Source organism: Pipistrellus kuhlii, unplaced genomic scaffold, assembly GCF_014108245.1.
Source record: "Pipistrellus kuhlii isolate mPipKuh1 unplaced genomic scaffold, mPipKuh1.p scaffold_m20_p_2, whole genome shotgun sequence".
Taxonomy (NCBI): domain Eukaryota; kingdom Metazoa; phylum Chordata; class Mammalia; order Chiroptera; family Vespertilionidae; genus Pipistrellus; species Pipistrellus kuhlii.
The window spans coordinates 40,154,252-40,162,001 of record NW_023425515.1 but is presented as its reverse complement, the minus strand read 5'-3'; the positions used below and the strand labels follow the sequence as shown (position 1 = coordinate 40,162,001).

The window sequence follows — 7,750 nt, the reverse complement described above, 5'->3', positions numbered from 1 at the left end:
TGCTGCTGGGAAAATGGATGTCCTAAGCAGGTGAGGAACTTGTGCAAGGTGCCACTCCAGCTGTTTGGAGGCCCATCTGTCCTTGAGCCCTGGTCTCCGGGTGCCAGTCTGGGGCACATGGCAGACCACCAAATTGCTTCACCCACAGCTGTCATTTTCACTGACATAGCCCCAGTCACATGGATTGACCCACAGCTGTGCACTCACACCTAGCGTAATTTGAATGCTCCTGATAGAACAAAATCTATTTCTTTCCTAGAGTTAAAGGGACTCATGGGAACATCAGACTGGACTGTGCAGGAAGAAACAGGTAGAATTAGTATGTGCCATTTTCACATAGTCCCAAAATGGTTCTCCACCTCAACTAGGTCATGAAGAAAAAAAGTGCAAGTACAAGCTCACATATATATTTATATAGCTACTGCCTTCCAGTGAGCGCAAAATGCACGCGCGCGTGCGCACACACACACACACACACATACACACACACACACACACACACACACACACACACTTTATTCCATATCAGTTCTCCTAAGTGAAAGAAAGGCAGTTATTACTAATCTCATTTTGTAGTAAGAAAATCAAGGCACAGAATACACTGATTTTGACCTGATTATGGCCTGAATTGGAGGTCTTGGCATAAGAATACTAAGCATTTTTTCTGTCCTATTGTGCTGAAGGAGCAGTGTGTGGGAAGTTGAAGTCTCAAGTTCTAGACCTGTGTTGGGCTGTGACCTTGGGCAAGTGCTTCACTCTCGGAGCCTCATATGGCAAATGGATAGAGAGGAGTGGGTGTTGGCTCTTTCCTCTCTATGACTTATTTCTTTATACTAAAAGTTATGTGTGGAAAGGTTATAAAAGGAGCAGGGATGAGTCTGGACCAGCTCACCTAAATAGGGTGTGACTGCCCCTGGCATCCCTGAGCCTAGGTATTCAGCCTTTGTGTGTAGTGGGCATTCTGTGGTGTAGTTTTGTTGGGGCCTGGTTCAGATCATATACCAAGGGTTGGGGCTGCTCCATAAAGGGAATCCAAATCTCAGATGCTGCTACTTAATTCTGGGGCTGACAATGAGAATGGCATGTGTTTTTGTGTGTTGGGAGGAGTTGGTTTGGAGAGGAGTGTTCAGTGGGTGATGTGTAATGGGATCAAACGCTAGGGCATGAAGTTCCCTGAGTGCTTCTGCTGATAGAGGCTTGCCACCCTGGCTTCAAGGAGTTGATCCAGGAGCAATATGTGGGACCCCACCCAGAAATACCCTTGGAGTTAGTAATTTTGAGCTACTCTTAGTTTATTTCCCTTTCACTATCCCCAGAATATGAGCTACCTTGACCTTACTCCAATGAACATATATAAGTAACCAATAAACACAAGAGAAGATGCTCAATATTATTAAATAGAAAAATGCAAACACAAAGTGATACCATTTCCCACTCACCATAATGGCTATAATTTAAAAAAATGAAGAATGCAAGTGTTGGCAAGGATGAGGAGAAATGGAACCCTCTTAAATAGCTGCTGGAAATGTAAAATGGTGCAGTGACCATGAAAATAGTTTGATGGTTTCTCAACAAGTTAAACATAGAATTCATATCATGCAGCAATTCCACTCTTACGTAAGAGAGTTGAATACAAGGACTCAGATACTTGTACAACAATGTTCATAGCTGCATTATTGACAAGAGTCAAAACATAGAAAAACCAAATGTCCATCAACAGATAAATGAATAAACAAATTGTACTATATACCTACAATAGAGTATTATTCAACCATTAAAAAGAACTACTGTAGCCGAAACTGGTTTGGCTCAGTGGATAGAGCATCAGTCAGTGGAGTGAAAGGTCCCAGGTTCGATTCCGGTCAAGGGCATGTACCTTGGTTGCAGGTACATCTCCAGTAGGGGATGTGCAAAAGGCAGCTGATAGATGATTCTCTCTTATCGACATTTCTAACTCTCTATCTCTCTCTCTTCTTCTCTGTAAAAAAATCAATAAAATATATTTAAAAAAAGAACTACTGTAGATTTAGAACCATGCATTAGATAAGATCAGATTACATTAGGATTAGAAATGAGGGATAGAGCCTTAGCTTATTTGGTTCAGTGGACAGAGTGTCAGCCTATGGACTCAGGGGTCCCAGGTTCCATCCAGGTTAAAGGTATATGCCTGGGTTGTGGGCTCAATCCCCAGTGGGGGGTGTGCAGGAGGCAGTCAATCAATGACTCTAATTGTTGCTATTTCTATCTCTCTTTCCCTCCCTTCTTCTCTGAAATCAATAACACACACACACACACACACACACACACACACACACACACACACACATGAAGAAGAGAGAGAGAACAACACCTGACCCTAACATTTGTATAGTTCAAAGGTTAGTGTATAAAATGAAGCTCTTGGCTTATAGCTTGCCTTTTCCTTTTCTTATTCCTGCTTGCTAATGTTTTGTAAGTGCCTGGCATGTACGCATGTGGCTCCAGCCTCATGACAAAGATCCATCCACACTGAATCAATCCCTATCCCAGCTCATGCCTGCACCCTGCACACAGCTGCCCCTTGGCCCAGGATTACCCATACTATCATCATGATTTGTCCTCCACAGTACAGACCTGGGGAAGCAAGGCCCTAGAGTTCTGGGTTCAGGGAGGGTGGCCTAGAAGCTGAAGATGTCTCTTAGTGGACATGTCTCCAAGACCCTTTGGAGGGGAGAACACCTAAGCCTAGGATCTCAAAAGTGTGAGGTCCCATTGGTCAGGGGCCTGGGTGCTCTATTCTAGAACAAGACAAAAAAGAACTATGATTTATCAAGCCAGGACACATAAGGCACTTCTTATTTATTATTTAACTAGAAGCTCGGTACACAAAATTTGTGCAAGGGAAGTTTGGTGTGTGTCCCTCAGCCCAGCCTGCACCCTCTTCAATCTGGGATCCCTCTCACAATCCAGGACTGCTGGCTTCCAACTGCTTGCCTGCTTGCCTGCCTACCTGATTGCCCCTAACTTCTTCTGCCTGCCAGCCTGATTACCCCCTAACCACTCCTCTGCCAGTCTGATTGATGCCTAACTGCTTTCCTGCTGGCATGATTGCCCCTAACTGCCCTCCTTTGCTGGCCTTATCCCCCTAACTGCCCTCCCTTCAGCCTAGTCACTCCTAACTGCACTCCCCTGATGGCCTGGTTGCCCCTAACTGCCCTCCCCTACTGACCTGATTGCCCACAACTACCCTCCCCGGCCAGCCATCTTGTGGTGGCCATCTTGTGTCCACATGGGGGTGGCCATCTTTGACCACATGGGGCAGCCATCTTTTGTGTTGGAGTGATGGTCAATTTACATATTACCTCTTTATATATAAGATTCTTATCACAATCTGAGAAAGTATTACTTGCCCCATTTTTCAGGAAAGTAAAGTGAGTTATTCAAGGCCACATAGCAAATAAGAGGCAGTGATTCCACCATATGTGTTCTTTTTAAGTACTATGTTTTTCAAAAGGTGTATTTAGCACAGGACAACTGAAGAAAGTACCAGAAAATTCTAAGAATGCTTTCTAGACAGAGGTGGTATTTTTTTTTGCCATCAGAAGTCAGGCCATACCAAATGCTAGTTAGGCTCTTATTTTCATATTTACTTTGAGTGTCTTTTTTTAAAAATCCTTATCTGAGGATATGTTTTTAATAATCTTTAAAATGAAGAACGGAGAGAGAAACATTGATGTGAAAGAGAAACAGTGATTGGTTGCCTCATATGCTCCTCCACCAGGAATCAAACCTGCAATCTTTTGGCCCATGGGATGATGCTCCAACTAAGACACCAGGCCAGGGCTCACTCGCATTATCTTTTGCAAGCTTCCTCTGCTTGCTGGCCCCTCTTCCCTCAGCAGTCCAGGTTGACAGTCTGACAGTGAGTTGCGGTGCAGCCACATCTGTCTGGGACCACACAGCCTTCTGTCTAAACACACTCAGCACAGCTGTGCAAAAGTCACCCTTGAGTTCTCTGGTAAACAATGCGGGTGGTAGCCATGGTATCTTTCCATCCCTCTCAGTCTCTTAGGAGATTATCCACTCACAGTCCAAAGCTGAGAAACCTCTGAGCAGCTCAGTGAGATGAACTAAACCAGAACTTCCCTTGTTCCTTATAAAAAGAGTTTCCCATTCTCTTAAGGCGCAGTGGCTTCCTTGTTTGGAAACGGGCCAGCTAGGTACTAACTTCATATGCTGAAGTACTTTAAAATGTCTTCTTTTTGCTGTTTAAATAATCAGTGCTGTTCAAGTTTGGAATAGGAGAATGGTTTACCTGGGAGGTAGTGAGTTCCCTGAAACTGGATTTTTAAACAGATGACAAAAGACTTTTCAATGGTGTGTGAAAGCTTTAAGAACTAAATAACCTCTTAAGTATTTTTTAGTCTTATAACTAAATTATATATATTCTTCATTACAAAAGAAGAGAAATTGTGTTAAGTACCCCAAAGAGGCACAAGTTGGGTCCTTATAAAGATATCATGTAGAAAGAGAGGTTGTTTCTGACTTGGGGAGTGGGAGGAGGCTTTATGGAAGGGGTGTCATCTGAATCTGGCCTGGGGGAAAAGCTAGAAGTTGATGAGAAAAATATCAGGACCAAAGGTGTGAGGTGTGGGGCAACAATGCATGAGGACCATTTGTATAGTTAAATGAAATTAGTTCATTCTTTTTGAAATGTGATGTAGAAAGTAGAAAGTATTGCTGATTTAGTGACTTGAAGTTAAATGAGAAGATGGAAGGTTTTACTTTATTCTGAAAAACAGAGGAAATTGTCAGTTTATTTGCTTGCTTGATTTTTAAGCAAAAGAGCAATATAATAGTCCTCAATGCTATTCATAGACAATTTCTGGGTCCACACCTTCTGGATACATTATAGGAGCACAGGTCCTGGCCACCTGTGGGTGGGGCCATGAGATCAGTTCTGCCTAATGAGCTACAAGCTTTTTCCACCTCCAGGCAAGCACTTAATTATCAATGTGAGACTATAGACTGTCCTCCCTTCTGTGATGCTTCTGATTATGGCTGGTTCATCAGCCTGGATCTCAGAATAAAGAAGATAATGATATAGAGCTGAATCCTCATGTGCCAAGGACGGACTTGTAGTTTTAAGTCCCAGGAATGTTGGCTTTCTCTGTTGCTATAGCATACTAGTAGCCTAACCTATCCTGGTTGATACAAGTAACAAGGTCAGGGCTATATTTTACGAGTATTAAGCTTGCTGTGGGGTGAAAGATAGATTGTCTTTAGGAATGATTAGAGGCAGGAAGAAGAGTTAGGGGAGAGTGCACTAGGCCAAACAAGAGATCATAAGCATGTGAGTGAGGCCATTGGGGAGTGGCCATGGAGATGGAGTGGAAGGCAACTTGAAAACAGAGTAGTCACAGGACCTGGCAAACAATGAGATTTATCTGCAGACAATTTTTTAAAATGTTTTACTAACCTGGGTCTTAGTACAGGTGCTGGAGCTTGCCCATGAAGCTCTTGATGTACAAAGCCCTAATGTTCTGCCATTTCTTTTTGAGCAAATGACACCAGGAAATTGATAGTTAAGTGGATGTTGTTCATAGTTCATCATCTGTCATCTTCACATGGCCAATAGCCACTGCCAGATACACCACCTTCTTCACTTGGAACTTGATTGTGGATTTCACCTCATTGATTTTGGCCACCATGTTCTCATTTTGGGTCAACAAGGAAGGGAGCTTGCCCACCTTATTCAGGCCTAGGCCCAGGATTCATGACATCTGATTGATCAGAGACTCTGAAGCCAAAAAGGCATCATACTTCTTGTCCAGTTTCTTATTCTTATTGAGGTTCTTCAGCCACTTGATATCCATGTGGGGGATGTCCACAGCCTTGGCCTCATCATAGTGTTGCTGGGCCCCCAGAACACACACAGATAACCTGGACTTAAGCTTGATGGTGCATTTGTCCTTGTGAAGGTCATAATTCTTCAGGCTGATCTGCAGCTCCACCAACTCCAAAAGCTTCCAGTCCTATGCAGGACCTCCTGCACCACCTTGTACAGGGTGTTATAGGAGACTTTTCTACTCATGATTCTTCACACTGCAAATTCCAGAAAAGACACCATAGACAGATTTTTTTTTATTACTTTCAGTGTCTCACTGGGGTACAACAAACAGAATTGCCTAACAATTAATTCTTTAGGACTAGAGGCTCCCACTTCTCCCAGCAGGTGCTGTAACCCATTTGAGCTTCTGATGGGACCTAGCATAGGTTTCCTCTCTCAGATGCTGGAGGGAGGGGGACTGCTTCTAAACCCAACTTCCTGTGGTTCTTAGGAGTCACAGGCACATTAGAGAGTTAGCTTTCTTAGGTAGTTCCATAAAGATCAAAATTCAGTGGCATATAAAAGCCAGACAGTCTGGCACCCATACAATCTGGAGACTTCCCTACCCCCAATGCATGCTCTCAAATGTGACCTTTAAAAGGAAACAGGCAGCTATGCCAGATCTAGCAGGGTATCCTCACCCATAACAAAGTATGAGATTGGTCCATATGCCTTCTGCTGCTGTCCTTTACTTTGTCAGTTTTCCTAATACACCCTGCTCTGTAATCCATAGCATGTCCTGAGCCCTGTTGCATGTTGACAACAAAGGAAATCATCATGCTTTGCCACCATCATACAGCTTCACTGTTCAGCTCCTCAGACTAGGGAGATGGGAGAACAGCCATGCAGAGGGCCTGGCTGATGTGCCCTGGGCCCCGAGTCAAATAGGAAGACTGTGAAACACCAGATCAGAGTGCAACACAGTGCCTCAAGTGCAAACATAGCAATCCTCTGAGATTCATATTCTTCTCCATGCTAGTAAAAAATTGTTTGATTGAGTTTAATAAATAACAATATTTTTGAAAAGTGGGTCAATATTGTTCATTTACTTCCATTTTCCACTCCATCACAGAACTCCTGGAGGGATTCTCTAAGGATCACAAAGATCTGTTAGCTGGTCTTTGGGGCTCAGAGCATGCTTATTGGGTAATGCTTGAAATGTTAAGCAAAGCCCCAGCCCATGTTTCTAAAATACCCGAGCCCTGTCATATAATTGAAGCATAATATATTATTGTTAAAAATAGTAAAACACACTCGAGTAATTTAAAATATGAGGTGGTATTTTTGTATGAGTTTAAGTTGACACATGGGTACTTAAAGAAAACATAAGATGAAGTTATTGATAAGGGACTTCTGCAGAATTTCTCAAAGTAATTTATGGCATTTTCAAGAACTTCAAGGTTCTTTATAATGCTAATTTCACTGCAAAATGTGAGTCTTCCTTTGCTTTTTTTGGGTTTTCATTAGCACTACACTTAGGGCTGTCAGTCTGAGAAAGTGGTTTAGGGCTCATGCCAGAGTTGCTGAAGGAGAAAGAAGGAAGAAGAGAGATTTTCCTGTGGCAAATGGGAGAGAGCTGGATAACAGAAAGGAGGAAAGGGACAGAGAGGCTGTATTTGCACAAGTAACAGAAATGGCTTGAGGTTTGTTACCTCAGTGGTAAGTGATGAAAGGGGAAGGTATGGTAAATGCAAGATCCCTTGAGGGGGAAAAAGCCTTGTGGGAAAGATGGCCCCATCTAGACATTTGAGATTCTACTAGAGGATGGGACAAACCAAAGCCTACATATGAGTGTGTGCCACAGCTGGCATGTATATGGCAGATGACACGTTGGAGTGTGTATCTTGGTAACCGCAGTAGCAGTAGCATGTAAGAGGTTAA

The 7,750-nt window shown here is 43.1% G+C and overlaps 1 pseudogene; it reads right to left on the bottom strand.

Annotated features, from left to right (window-relative positions):
• Positions 1-5,465: 5,465 nt before the first annotated feature.
• Positions 5,466-6,073, bottom strand: LOC118723557 (annotated as a pseudogene).
• Between the last annotated feature and the right edge of the window lie 1,677 nt (positions 6,074-7,750).